Genomic DNA, 12,759 nt, shown 5'->3' with positions numbered 1-12,759 from the left:
GAAAAGGCCCAACGAATCCAAGGGAAATTACTCTGCAAATTCAACCCGTCCAGTATAACCACATTGAAAATGTTATTGAAGCAATGCGCCACGCAATTCCTCGAGAACACAGTAGTAATTTTGTAATTAAGCTTAATCCCGCCGGAAAAGTAAACGTAAAATGTGAAAATAACTATTATTTGTGTTTTAACAAAAATCAGTCTGGTCTAGGTAGACTATTAGGGTTTCATATGGACCAAATGGATAGACCCCTTATGGATGAAACTGGAAAAAGTGTAGCCGATATAGACAAGGGTACGGCTAGTTTGTATATTTATACAAATTTAATTCTACCACAAGTGGTTGGTGACGTTTATGCCCCTCTTCTGAGGGTTATACCAATAATAAATGATAAATCTTCTAGCTTAGCTGTACATAGGTTTCAAAACATTGATTATTACCCTTTAAGATGTCCATCATTTGAAATGATCGAAATTGATATGAGGACAGATTTCGGAGAAAATATTATGTTTAAATTAAACAAGTCCGTCATAAAACTTCATTTCATTCTCAAGCATGTCACGAAGTAACATATATCTAAACTACTACTTAAGCCAAACCGGAAATGGTCTTAATCACTTCCGGGGGCCTGTATTTCAAAGAGGAAACGGACTCGGAAGCATCTTCAAAAGTTTAATTAGATATATTACACCGATTTTTCGACCAGCAGGTAAAGTGTTAGGTAGGGAAGCTCTCAGAACGGGGTCGAGAATAGCAGGGGATCTCGTAGCAGGAAGAAACCTAAGAGAATCATTGAAATCAAATTTGAGCGAAGCAGGATCAAATTTTCTACAAAAGGCTAGCCAACACTTGGCTCAACAACAAACGGGCCAAGGACTTCGCAGAAAGCTGAAGCCTAAAAAGCGATCAAAAAAGAGAAAAAGAACGAAAACCGATTTTCTCGATTAAAAATAACAATGGTTGAAGGAATGATGTCTGAACTGGATTTGTTCGCGGAGCCACCAACAAATTACAACATAGAAAATAGTGATTATGCTATGTATAAAGCGTTGGCTTCGCTTTCTGATGATGGACCAATTGAATTTTTTATCCCTGGATCTAATGACGTCTTTATGGATTTGTCTAAAACCTTATTGCAAGTTCGAGTCAAACTAGTTAAGGAGGATGGATCTTCTTTAACTTCCCAAGACAAGGACGTTGGTCCTACAAATTTATTACACGCATCTTTATTTAGTCAAGTTGACGTATTTTTTGGAGATACGCAAGTTAATACACCAACGAATGCCTACCCATATTTGGCATTTTTTTAAACACATTTAAACTATATGGTACAAGTGCTAAAAAGTCCTATCTTTCTTCAAAAATGTATTACAAAGATGACCCTGTGGACGCTAGTAAAATTTTTTTACCCGCGTCAAACAACGACAAGAATGGAATGCTGAAACGAAGAGATCGGGCTGCCCTATCGAAACGCATTGATATGTTGGGTGATTTACATTTGGATGTATGTCGAATGAGTCGATTTCTCATTAATAATATTGATGTACGGTTTCGCTTCATAAAGTCAGTTAATGAATTTGCAATTATATCTACAGCAGCACTTAATCCTAAATTTAAAATTAAAATTGACGATGTTACATTATTTATAAAAAAGATTAAAATAAATAATGAGATTATGTTAGCTCAGGCGATGGTACACGAAAAGCACAATGTAATTTATCCAATTAACAGAACAGTGTTAAAATACTTTTCCATCAGTAGCGGTTCCACTGACATTATACGAGAAAATGTCTTTATGGAAAGACAACCATCACGCGTAGTTATCGGCTTAGTTAGAACAACAGCCTTTAATGGAGCCCTAGATTTGAATAGCTTTGAATTCAATCATTTTAATTTAAGCTACTTGGCACTAACAATTGGAAATCAAACATATCCCAATCCTCCGTTTACACCCCACTATGCCGTTAACGAGTATTCCAGAGAGTACCTCTCAAACTATTCGGCCTTGGATTTGTTCAAAAGTAATAAAGGAAACTGTATTACCTTCGAAGAATTTAAAGAGGGTAACGCTCTGTACGCGTTCGATCTTACACCGGAAGAACAAGCGGGCGCTAGTAGTGTAACCCCCCACTTCGTACCTCCGTAGGTGTAGAATGTAGGTGTAGAATGTAGGTCAAGGTCACCAGTGTAGGTCAATGACCTATGACGTAATGAGTGACGTAATCAACGCCCCCTCGCCGCCGGGGAAGCCCCTTCGCGGGGAAACCCGCGCGCCCCCTCGCGGGAAAATACCGCGCGCCGCCTCGCGGGAAAACCGCGAAATTTGAAAACCGCGCGCAAACTCGGGGTGAGTCTGCGCATGCGTATGACGGTCTCTTCAACTGTATCTGTGACGTCATTGGCGAGAAAACACCGTGCGCCGTCTATTGGGAAACTCCTCTCTTCTACAACTGTATCTGTGACGTCATTGATAAGAGAGAGATAGCTTTAAACGTACATTGACAAGGGTTAAATCTTCTACAACTGTATCTGTGACGTCATTAATAAGAGACGAGAATGGATAGCTTGAAACGTACATTGACAAGGGTTAAATCTTCTACAATTGTGACGTCATTGATAAGAGACGAAGATGAATGGATAGCTTTAAACGTACATTGACAAGGGTTAAATAGAAAATCTTTCTTTGAGAAAGTGTAATTATGGAAAATAAGTTAAGCCGAGTGTATTATAACAGTGAAAGTCCTCTCAGTTACGGTAGCGCAAAGAAATTGAAACAAGGAGTGAAAAATGTTTCGAAGAAAAAAATTAAGACTTGGCTTCAGTCTCAGCCAACATATACCATTCACAAAGCAAGGAGGATATACTTTCCAAGAAATCGTACTTACGTTACAACAGTCAGTGAAGTATTTCAGTGCGACTTGATCGATCTACAAAATCTTAAGAAAATAATAAAGGGTTTCAATATATTCTAACTATTATTGATATCCTCTCAAAATATGCTTGGAGTCTTCCTTTGAAAAATAAAACTAGTAAAGAGGTTTTGAAAGCTTTACGGAGAGTTATTAAAGAAAGCCGTTACGAATTAATGTTGATCAAGGTAGTGAATTTTTATCAAAATTGTTTAAAGATTATTTAAGAAAAGAGGGAATAAGTTTTTATACTAGTGTAGGTGCAACTAAATGCGGAGTAATTGAAAGGTTTAATAGAACTTTAAAGGATAAAATCTTCAAGTTGTTAACTAGAACGAAGAAACTAAATTACATTGATGCCTTACCAAAAATAATGAAATTCTACAATGCAACTGTACATTCAAGTACTGGTTTCGCTCTTATTGATGTCAATGAGAAGAAATTCCACCACAGAATTTGTATTAGTCTTAGACGTCGATATGATGCCCAACGATAACCTCCACGAAATGTTCCTGGAGTATGCCTGAGAAAATAGGCTCTTTCTCGAATCTCGAAAAGATGATAAAACTGTTTACGTTGTACCCGCATTCGAAATGAAAGAAATAGCCCAAATACCCAAGGATAAAACGGACAACGTTTGGAAATGATGGGCGCCCACCTCTTTTACATTGAGCTTTGTTGGAAATGTCAGAAACATATTGACTACGAAGCCTGGTATAGAGAACCAATGACTAATAAGTTAGCTGTCATTTTTGAAGTCTTGTGGAGAGATCCTTGGGAACCTTCTTCTTCAGCAGAAATTCAGCGCCTTATCATGATGAAAGGTTTAGACAATATGACTTTAATTTAAAAGTCAAGTAAGACCAAGATACCACCGTGTGTAGAAAGAAGAAACCATCGATAACTAACCCATTGATTGATATCTTTGTAGGTTTGCGAATTACACGTTGTAAGATACTAATTTTCAGTTTTAAATAACGCTTTTTGTCATCCATTATGGCCTGAAAATGGCCAACTCATTCCATAAAGAAAAGGATACCGATCAAGAAAAGAGCCGTATCTTATTTCGACAGTTCAAAACTGAACTAAAGGAAAAATATCCAGACTCCTCCAGGAAGTGCTACTGATCTCGAAGCTTCCATTTACATGAAAAAAAGAAGTAATTTATCAGGTTAGTTTTAAAGAGTAAGTAAAAAGAAAATCAAATCTACCTTCCATTGTGTATAAAACACTGGTCCCGGAAGCTTTGGAACAGATTTTGGCTGTTATGAAAAAACTGTCTCCATTGAGGAACTCTATTTAGATAATATAGGAGTTAAATGGTGTATATTCGTACAAGTTATTCTTATAATGACGTTATTTAATGTAAAGATTTGTATTTTAAAATAGGGATTTTGCTCATAAACTTGCATTGGTTTTGATAAGTAATCCAAATGTACCTTTTCATACTTTGGACCTATCAAATAACCTAAAAGAAGATAAAGGTAATATATTTACTAACGAAAAAAGAAATATCAAAGACAAATAACAACAATAGCTCTTCATTGTATTTCTTAATGAAATATCTCTTGTCAATTAATTGTAAAGAAAAACAGAAAATAAATGTTACCAATAAACATTGTGGTGAACTTTTTATGAGGATATTATTTCTGCATTTTTCATAATAGCGCTGAACTGCCTATCTGTACGAGGTTGAATTCAGGGTTCGTACAAACCTGGGAAACTGGGAAAACTAAGGCAAATAAATAACTTTCAAAAATTCAGTGTTTTTCTTCTTGGCGGTCTAGTGTAAACATGTTTTACTGTGCTTTGGTGTGTTTTATTGTAGTTTTGTTGTGGTATAGTGTAGTTTTAGAGTGTTTTATTGTACTTTTATTGTGTTTTATTGTAGTTTTATTGTACCTTAGTGTATTTTTTTGTGTTTTACTGTGTTTTATTGTAGTTTTTTTGTATTTTATTGTAGTTTTATTGTACTTTTAGTGTATTTTATTGTGTTTTATTGTACCTTAGTGTATTTTATTATGGTATAGTGTAGTTTTAGAGAGTTTTATTGTACTTTTATTGTACTTTTAGTGTGTTTTACTGTGTTTTGATTTGGTTTTATTGCGTTTTACTGTGTTATGGTGTGTTTTTATTGTAGTTTTAGTGTATTTCAGTGTATTTTGTTGTAATTTAAGTTATTTGTCATAAATTCACAAAGTTTCTGTAAGACTCAATATCATATTGAACATAATAATACGTGGAACAAAGTATTTAGTTTATTATTAGTTTATTTAGTTCATTATTAGTTTATTATTATTAGTTAATTTAGTTTATTATTATTATTTATATATATTATGCATTTATAACATTAAAGTAAAACGAAATAAATTTCCTTACCTACATCCCCAATATAACTCCAAAATTATTATGATATTTTTCGTTTGAATCAACTAACCATTCCACGAACATCTGTCACGACAAAACGGAAACAGTAGGTGTACCATTTTTGAACGCTTTTCTCCCAATACCAGTTCAGTATAAATCTCTTCAACTAGAAAGTGTATTTTATTGTCCTTTTCGTGTATTTTATTATGGTATAGTGTACTTTTAGTGTGTTTTATTGTACTTTTAGTGTATTTTATTGTGTTTTACTGTATTTTCTTGTACTTTATTGTAATTTTAGTGTATTCTATTGTGTTTTACTGTGTTTTACTGTATTTTCTTGTACTTTATTGTAATTTTAGTGTATTCTATTGTGTTTTATTGTGTTTTACTGTGTTTTATTATAGTTTTATTGTACCTTTGTGTAGTTTTATAGTGTTTTATTTTACTTTTAGTGTATTTTATTGTGTTTTACTGTATTTTATTGTAGTTTTATTGTACTCTTAGTGTATTCTATTGTGTTTTACTGTACTTTATTGTATTTTCTTGTACTTTATTGTAATTTTAGTGTATTCTATTGTGTTTTACTGTGTTTTCTTGTACTTTATTGTAATTTTAGTGTATTCTATTGTGTATTTTATTGTGTTTTACTGTGTTTTCTTGTACTTTATTGTAATTTTAGTGTATTCTATTGTGTATTTTATTGTGTTTTACTGTGTTTTATTGTAGTTTTATTGTACCTTAGTGTATTTTATTGTACTTTTAGTGTACTTTTAGTGTGTTTTATTGTACTTTTAGTGTATTTTATTGTGTTTTACTGTATTTTCTTGTACTTTATTGTAATTTTAGTGTATTCTATTGTGTTTTACTGTGTTTTACTGTATTTTCTTGTACTTTATTGTAATTTTAGTGTATTCTATTGTGTTTTACTGTGTTTTATTGTAGTTTTAGTGTATTTTATTGTACTTTTAGTGTATTTTATTATGGTATAGTGTACTTTTAGAGTGTTTTATTGTACTTTTAGTGTATTTTATTGTGTTTTACTGTGTTTTACTGTAGTTTTTTTGTACCTTAGTGTAGTTTTAGGTTTTCGTGACACCTTAAGCAATATGGTTTTTTGTTGGGGCATGCAAAAACATTTTCTAATTTAAAATAGTCTTTTACAACGTGATTACCGTGACACCAATCGGGAATATTGGGCGGTAATTGTGAGGGGCGCGTCATAACATAATTGTACTGTAGAAATGAAAGTTTATAATGCGCTTTAACTCGAAAACCTCTTGTGCCGAAAGATAGTTTAAAATGTTTGAATCGAGACACTCACCGGTTGCAGCGAGTGATTCTTCCAACAGTTGCTGGTTATAGACTTCGTTCCATAAAATACTATTAAGCTAGCTAGGATCCGAGACTTCGTTATACCTGAAGGTGAATAATATAGCGCCTATACCGTGTTATATTTTGCTCCGTTATAACTAACAGGTGTTTTTATAAAGCGAAAACAAGGTTAGTTGGCGTCAAAGATAATTTGAAATATACGTATAACGAATAGGTTGGTTCTCTATACCTCAAGGTGAATAATATAGCGCCTATACCGTGATAAAAATATATTTTTATCACGGATAACCTTGACGTCATACGTTTATTTCAAATTATCTTTGACATCAACCAACCTTGCCTTTGCTTTATAAAAAAAACTGTTAGTCATGTCTTTATCGAACATACCTTCTCTGTATACCTTGGCTAAAGTAGCGTCGCGCGAAACTTTTAATATACTATACGAGTATGAACTCGCTTCTCGGCATGATCTTTATTCGGGTTGTTTACCAACTCATATCGCTACTGAACTGGAAGAATCACTCGCTGCAACCGGTGAGTGTCTCGATTCAAACATTTTAAACTATCTTTCGGCACAAGAGGTTTTCGAGTTAAAGCGCATTATAAACTTTCATTTCTACAGTACAATTATGTTATGACGCGCCCCTCACAATTACCGCACAATATTCCCGATTGGTGTCACGGTAATCACGTTGTAAAAGACTATTTTAAATTAGAAAATGTTTTTGCATGCCCCAACAAAAAACCATATTGCTTAAGGTGTCACGAAAACCTAAAACTACACTAAGGTACAAAAAAACTACAGTAAAACACAGTAAAACACAATAAAATACACTAAAAGTACAATAAAACACTCTAAAAGTACACTATACCATAATAAAATACACTAAAAGTACAATAAAATACACTAAAACTACAATAAAACACAGTAAAACACAATAGAATACACTAAAATTACAATAAAGTACAAGAAAATACAGTAAAACACAGTAAAATACACAATAGAATACACTAAAATTACAATAAAGTACAAGAAAATACAGTAAAACACAATAAAATACACTAAAAGTACAATAAAACACACTAAAAGTACACTAAAAGTACAATAAAATACACTAAGGTACAATAAAACTACAATAAAACACAGTAAAACACAATAAAATACACAATAGAATACACTAAAATTACAATAAAGTACAAGAAAACACAGTAAAACACAATAAAATACACAATAGAATACACTAAAATTACAATAAAGTACAAGAAAACACAGTAAAACACAATAGAATACACTAAAATTACAATAAAGTACAAGAAAATACAATAAAGTACAGTAAAACACAATAGAATACACTAAGAGTACAATAAAACTACAATAAAATACAGTAAAACACAATAAAATACACTAAAAGTAAAATAAAACACTATAAAACTACACAAAGGTACAATAAAACTATAATAAAACACAGTAAAACACAATAAAACACAATAGAATACACTAAAATTACAATAAAGTACAAGAAAATACAGTAAAACACAGTAAAACACAATAGAATACACTAAAATTACAATAAAGTACAAGAAAATACAGTAAAACACAATAAAATACACTAAAAGTACAATAAAACACACTAAAAGTACACTATACCATAATAAAATACACGAAAAGGACAATAAAATACACTTTCTAGTTGAAGAGATTTATACTGAACTGGTATTGGGAGAAAAGCGTTCAAAAATGGTACACCTACTGTTTCCGTTTTGTCGTGACAGATGTTCGTGGAATGGTTAGTTGATTCAAACGAAAAATATCATAATAATTTTGGAGTTATATTGGGGATGTAGGTAAGGAAATTTATTTCGTTTTACTTTAATGTTATAAATGCATAATATATATAAATAATAATAATAAACTAAATAAACTAATAATAATAAACTAATAATGAACTAAATAAACTAATAATAATAATAAACTAAATAATAATAATAAACTAAATAAACTAATAATAATAATAAACTAATAATAATAATAAACTAAATAAACTAATAATAAACTAAATACTTTGTTCCACGTATTATTATGTTCAATATGATATTGAGTCTTACAGAAACTTTGTGAATTTATGACAAATAACTTAAATTACAACAAAATACACTGAAATACACTAAAACTACAATAAAAACACACCATAACACAGTAAAACGCAATAAAACCAAATCAAAACACAGTAAAACACACTAAAAGTACAATAAAAGTACAATAAAACTCTCTAAAACTACACTATACCATAATAAAATACACTAAGGTACAATAAAACACAATAAAATACACTAAAAGTACAATAAAACTACAATAAAATACAAAAAAACTACAATAAAACACAGTAAAACACAAAAAAATACACTAAGGTACAATAAAACTACAATAAAACACAATAAAAGTACAATAAAACACTCTAAAACTACACTATACCACAACAAAACTACAATAAAACACACCAAAGCACAGTAAAACATGTTTACACTAGACCGCCAAGAAGAAAAACACTGAATTTTTGAAAGTTATTTATTTGCCTTAGTTTTCCCAGTTTCCCAGGTTTGTACGAACCCTGAATTCAACCTCGTACAGATAGGCAGTTCAGCGCTATTATGAAAAATGCAGAAATAATATCCTCATAAAAAGTTCACCACAATGTTTATTGGTAACATTTATTTTCTGTTTTTCTTTACAATTAATTGACAAGAGATATTTCATTAAGAAATACAATGAAGAGCTATTGTTGTTATTTGTCTTTGATATTTCTTTTTTCGTTAGTAAATATATTACCTTTATCTTCTTTTAGGTTATTTGATAGGTCCAAAGTATGAAAAGGTACATTTGGATTACTTATCAAAACCAATGCAAGTTTATGAGCAAAATCCCTATTTTAAAATACAAATCTTTACATTAAATAACGTCATTATAAGAATAACTTGTACGAATATACACCATTTAACTCCTATATTATCTAAATAGAGTTCCTCAATGGAGACAGTTTTTTCATAACAGCCAAAATCTGTTCCAAAGCTTCCGGGACCAGTGTTTTATACACAATGGAAGGTAGATTTGATTTTCTTTTTACTTACTCTTTAAAACTAACCTGATAAATTACTTCTTTTTTTCATGTAAATGGAAGCTTCGAGATCAGTAGCACTTCCTGGAGGAGTCTGGATATTTTTCCTTTAGTTCAGTTTTGAACTGTCGAAATAAGATACGGCTCTTTTCTTGATCGGTATCCTTTTCTTTATGGAATGAGTTGGCCATTTTCAGGCCATAATGGATGACAAAAAGCGTTATTTAAAACTGAAAATTAGTATCTTACAACGTGTAATTCGCAAACCTACAAAGATATCAATCAATGGGTTAGTTATCGATGGTTTCTTCTTTCTACACACGGTGGTATCTTGGTCTTACTTGACTTTTAAATTAAAGTCATATTGTCTAAACCTTTCATCATGATAAGGCGCTGAATTTCTGCTGAAGAAGAAGGTTCCCAAGGATCTCTCCACAAGACTTCAAAAATGACAGCTAACTTATTAGTCATTGGTTCTCTATACCAGGCTTCGTAGTCAATATGTTTCTGACATTTCCAACAAAGCTCAATGTAAAAGAGGTGGGCGCCCATCATTTCCAAACGTTGTCCGTTTTATCCTTGGGTATTTGGGCTATTTCTTTCATTTCGAATGCGGGTACAACGTAAACAGTTTTATCATCTTTTCGAGATTCGAGAAAGAGCCTATTTTCTCAGGCATACTCCAGGAACATTTCGTGGAGGTTATCGTTGGGCATCATATCGACGTCTAAGACTAATACAAATTCTGTGGTGGAATTTCTTCTCATTGACATCAATAAGAGCGAAACCAGTACTTGAATGTACAGTTGCATTGTAGAATTTCATTATTTTTGGTAAGGCATCAATGTAATTTAGTTTCTTCGTTCTAGTTAACAACTTGAAGATTTTATCCTTTAAAGTTCTATTAAACCTTTCAATTACTCCGCATTTAGTTGCACCTACACTAGTATAAAAACTTATTCCCTCTTTTCTTAAATAATCTTTAAACAATTTTGATAAAAATTCACTACCTTGATCAACATTAATTCGTAACGGCTTTCTTTAATAACTCTCCGTAAAGCTTTCAAAACCTCTTTACTAGTTTTATTTTTCAAAGGAAGACTCCAAGCATATTTTGAGAGGATATCAATAATAGTTAGAATATATTGAAACCCTTTATTATTTTCTTAAGATTTTGTAGATCGATCAAGTCGCACTGAAATACTTCACTGACTGTTGTAACGTAAGTACGATTTCTTGGAAAGTATATCCTCCTTGCTTTGTGAATGGTATATGTTGGCTGAGACTGAAGCCAAGTCTTAATTTTTTTCTTCGAAACATTTTTCACTCCTTGTTTCAATTTCTTTGCGCTACCGTAACTGAGAGGACTTTCACTGTTATAATACACTCGGCTTAACTTATTTTCCATAATTACACTTTCTCAAAGAAAGATTTTCTATTTAACCCTTGTCAATGTACGTTTAAAGCTATCCATTCATCTTCGTCTCTTATCAATGACGTCACAATTGTAGAAGATTTAACCCTTGTCAATGTACGTTTCAAGCTATCCATTCTCGTCTCTTATTAATGACGTCACAGATACAGTTGTAGAAGATTTAACCCTTGTCAATGTACGTTTAAAGCTATCTCTCTCTTATCAATGACGTCACAGATACAGTTGTAGAAGAGAGGAGTTTCCCAATAGACGGCGCACGGTGTTTTCTCGCCAATGACGTCACAGATACAGTTGAAGAGACCGTCATACGCATGCGCAGACTCACCCCGAGTTTGCGCGCGGTTTTCAAATTTCGCGGTTTTCCCGCGAGGCGGCGCGCGGTATTTTCCCGCGAGGGGGCGCGCGGGTTTCCCCGCGAAGGGGCTTCCCCGGCGGCGAGGGGGCGTTGATTACGTCACTCATTACGTCATAGGTCATTGACCTACACTGGTGACCTTGACCTACATTCTACACCTACATTCTACACCTACGGAGGTACGAAGTGGGGGGTTACACTACTGGCGCTGAACATTTGTCAAGAAACAAACAGGGAAGCCTAAGAATATCTATGAAGTTCAAATCTCCGCTAGTCCATAACGTAACTGTAATAGTGTACGCCGAGTTCGAATCTGAAATTATTATTTCTAAAGATCGTACCGTGATTTATAACCCATCGGGATAATGAATACGGTGGAAATAATCGAAATTTTAACGTGTGAACCTGTAACAAGACCTTTTTTCCTCGGTGTATTTGCTTTCGATCAAAACCATTACCGCCAAAGCAAGCTAAATATTGCTTTTGTCTAAATACGGAACCTTCATCGAGTCCAGGACTTCATTGGTTAGCTATATATGTAAATAATAGTGTAGGGAACTTTTTTGATTCTTATGGAAATGATCCCTCTTATTATAATCTTAGCGATCTTTATGTCTACGCTAAAGAATGGTTTATAAACCCTGTACCTGTTCAATATCCATTATCTTTAACATGCGGTTTACATTGTATTTTTTATCTAGTTAATGCCTGTTACGGTTATAATCTAAACGTTATTATTCAAGATTTATATAAACCAAATGATTTAATGTATAGTGAAGCTTTGGTTCTATTGTTTTTATGTAATCATTTGTTGAAACATCAAAATAAATATTGCAATCAATAAAAAAACGTTTATTTATATTTTCTTTCCATAGTGTAGTGGGTACAACAGTTTTTTATCTTTTCTGGTTTTACGTTTAGAATGAAGAGGCGAATATAGTTCTTGAAATTTTTTAAATTCATCTAATGATTGAGCCACGCTGTTTTTACGTGGAGTTTTTTTTCTTTTGGGTGGTGGAGACTTAGCCGCTATAGCCGTAGCCGTAAATGGCTGCCATGTCAAGGTGGACCCGCTAAGTGGTGCTTGAAAAATGGTGGAACCCTGTGCAGAAGCGGTAGGCATAATGGGGGTAGTTGCGTGTATTCCTGGTAGGCTCGGAGTAATGGGTAAAGTAGCGGTAGAAGTAGAAACCACCGGGGTAGAAGGTAGCGCTGGATAAGTTGTAGGAGGTGCCGATACAGTTTTAC

The 12,759-nt window shown here is 32.9% G+C and overlaps 2 long non-coding RNA genes across 5 annotated transcripts; one reads left to right on the top strand and one right to left on the bottom strand.

Moving 5' to 3' along the window:
• The first annotated feature begins 2,118 nt into the window (after nt 1-2,118).
• LOC149694702 (uncharacterized) lies at nt 2,119-4,541 on the top strand. Of its 2 annotated transcripts, XR_016382520.1 has the most exons (3): nt 2,119-3,766; nt 3,841-4,231; nt 4,299-4,541. It is a non-coding gene; the product is annotated as an uncharacterized LOC149694702 (long non-coding RNA). The 2 variants fall into 2 exon arrangements; XR_016382519.1 differs by having other exon boundaries at nt 3,841-4,541.
• Nucleotides 4,542-9,287: 4,746 nt separating this feature from the next.
• LOC149694701 (uncharacterized) lies at nt 9,288-11,710 on the bottom strand. Of its 3 annotated transcripts, none has more exons than XR_016382517.1 (3): nt 10,063-11,710; nt 9,598-9,988; nt 9,288-9,530 (listed from the first exon to the last, which is right to left on the bottom strand). It is a non-coding gene; the product is annotated as an uncharacterized LOC149694701 (long non-coding RNA). The 3 variants fall into 3 exon arrangements; XR_016382518.1 differs by having other exon boundaries at nt 9,288-9,988; nt 10,063-10,664; nt 10,732-11,710; XR_016382516.1 differs by having other exon boundaries at nt 9,288-9,988.
• Nucleotides 11,711-12,759: the final 1,049 nt, after the last annotated feature.

Source organism: Phalangium opilio, unplaced genomic scaffold (assembly GCF_054372755.1).
Source record: "Phalangium opilio isolate 3A_F unplaced genomic scaffold, DU_Popi_V2 ptg000022l_1, whole genome shotgun sequence".
Lineage (NCBI taxonomy): Eukaryota > Metazoa > Arthropoda > Arachnida > Opiliones > Phalangiidae > Phalangium > Phalangium opilio.
The sequence above is the reverse complement of the archived record's forward strand: the minus strand, read 5'-3'. Positions and strand labels throughout refer to the sequence as shown.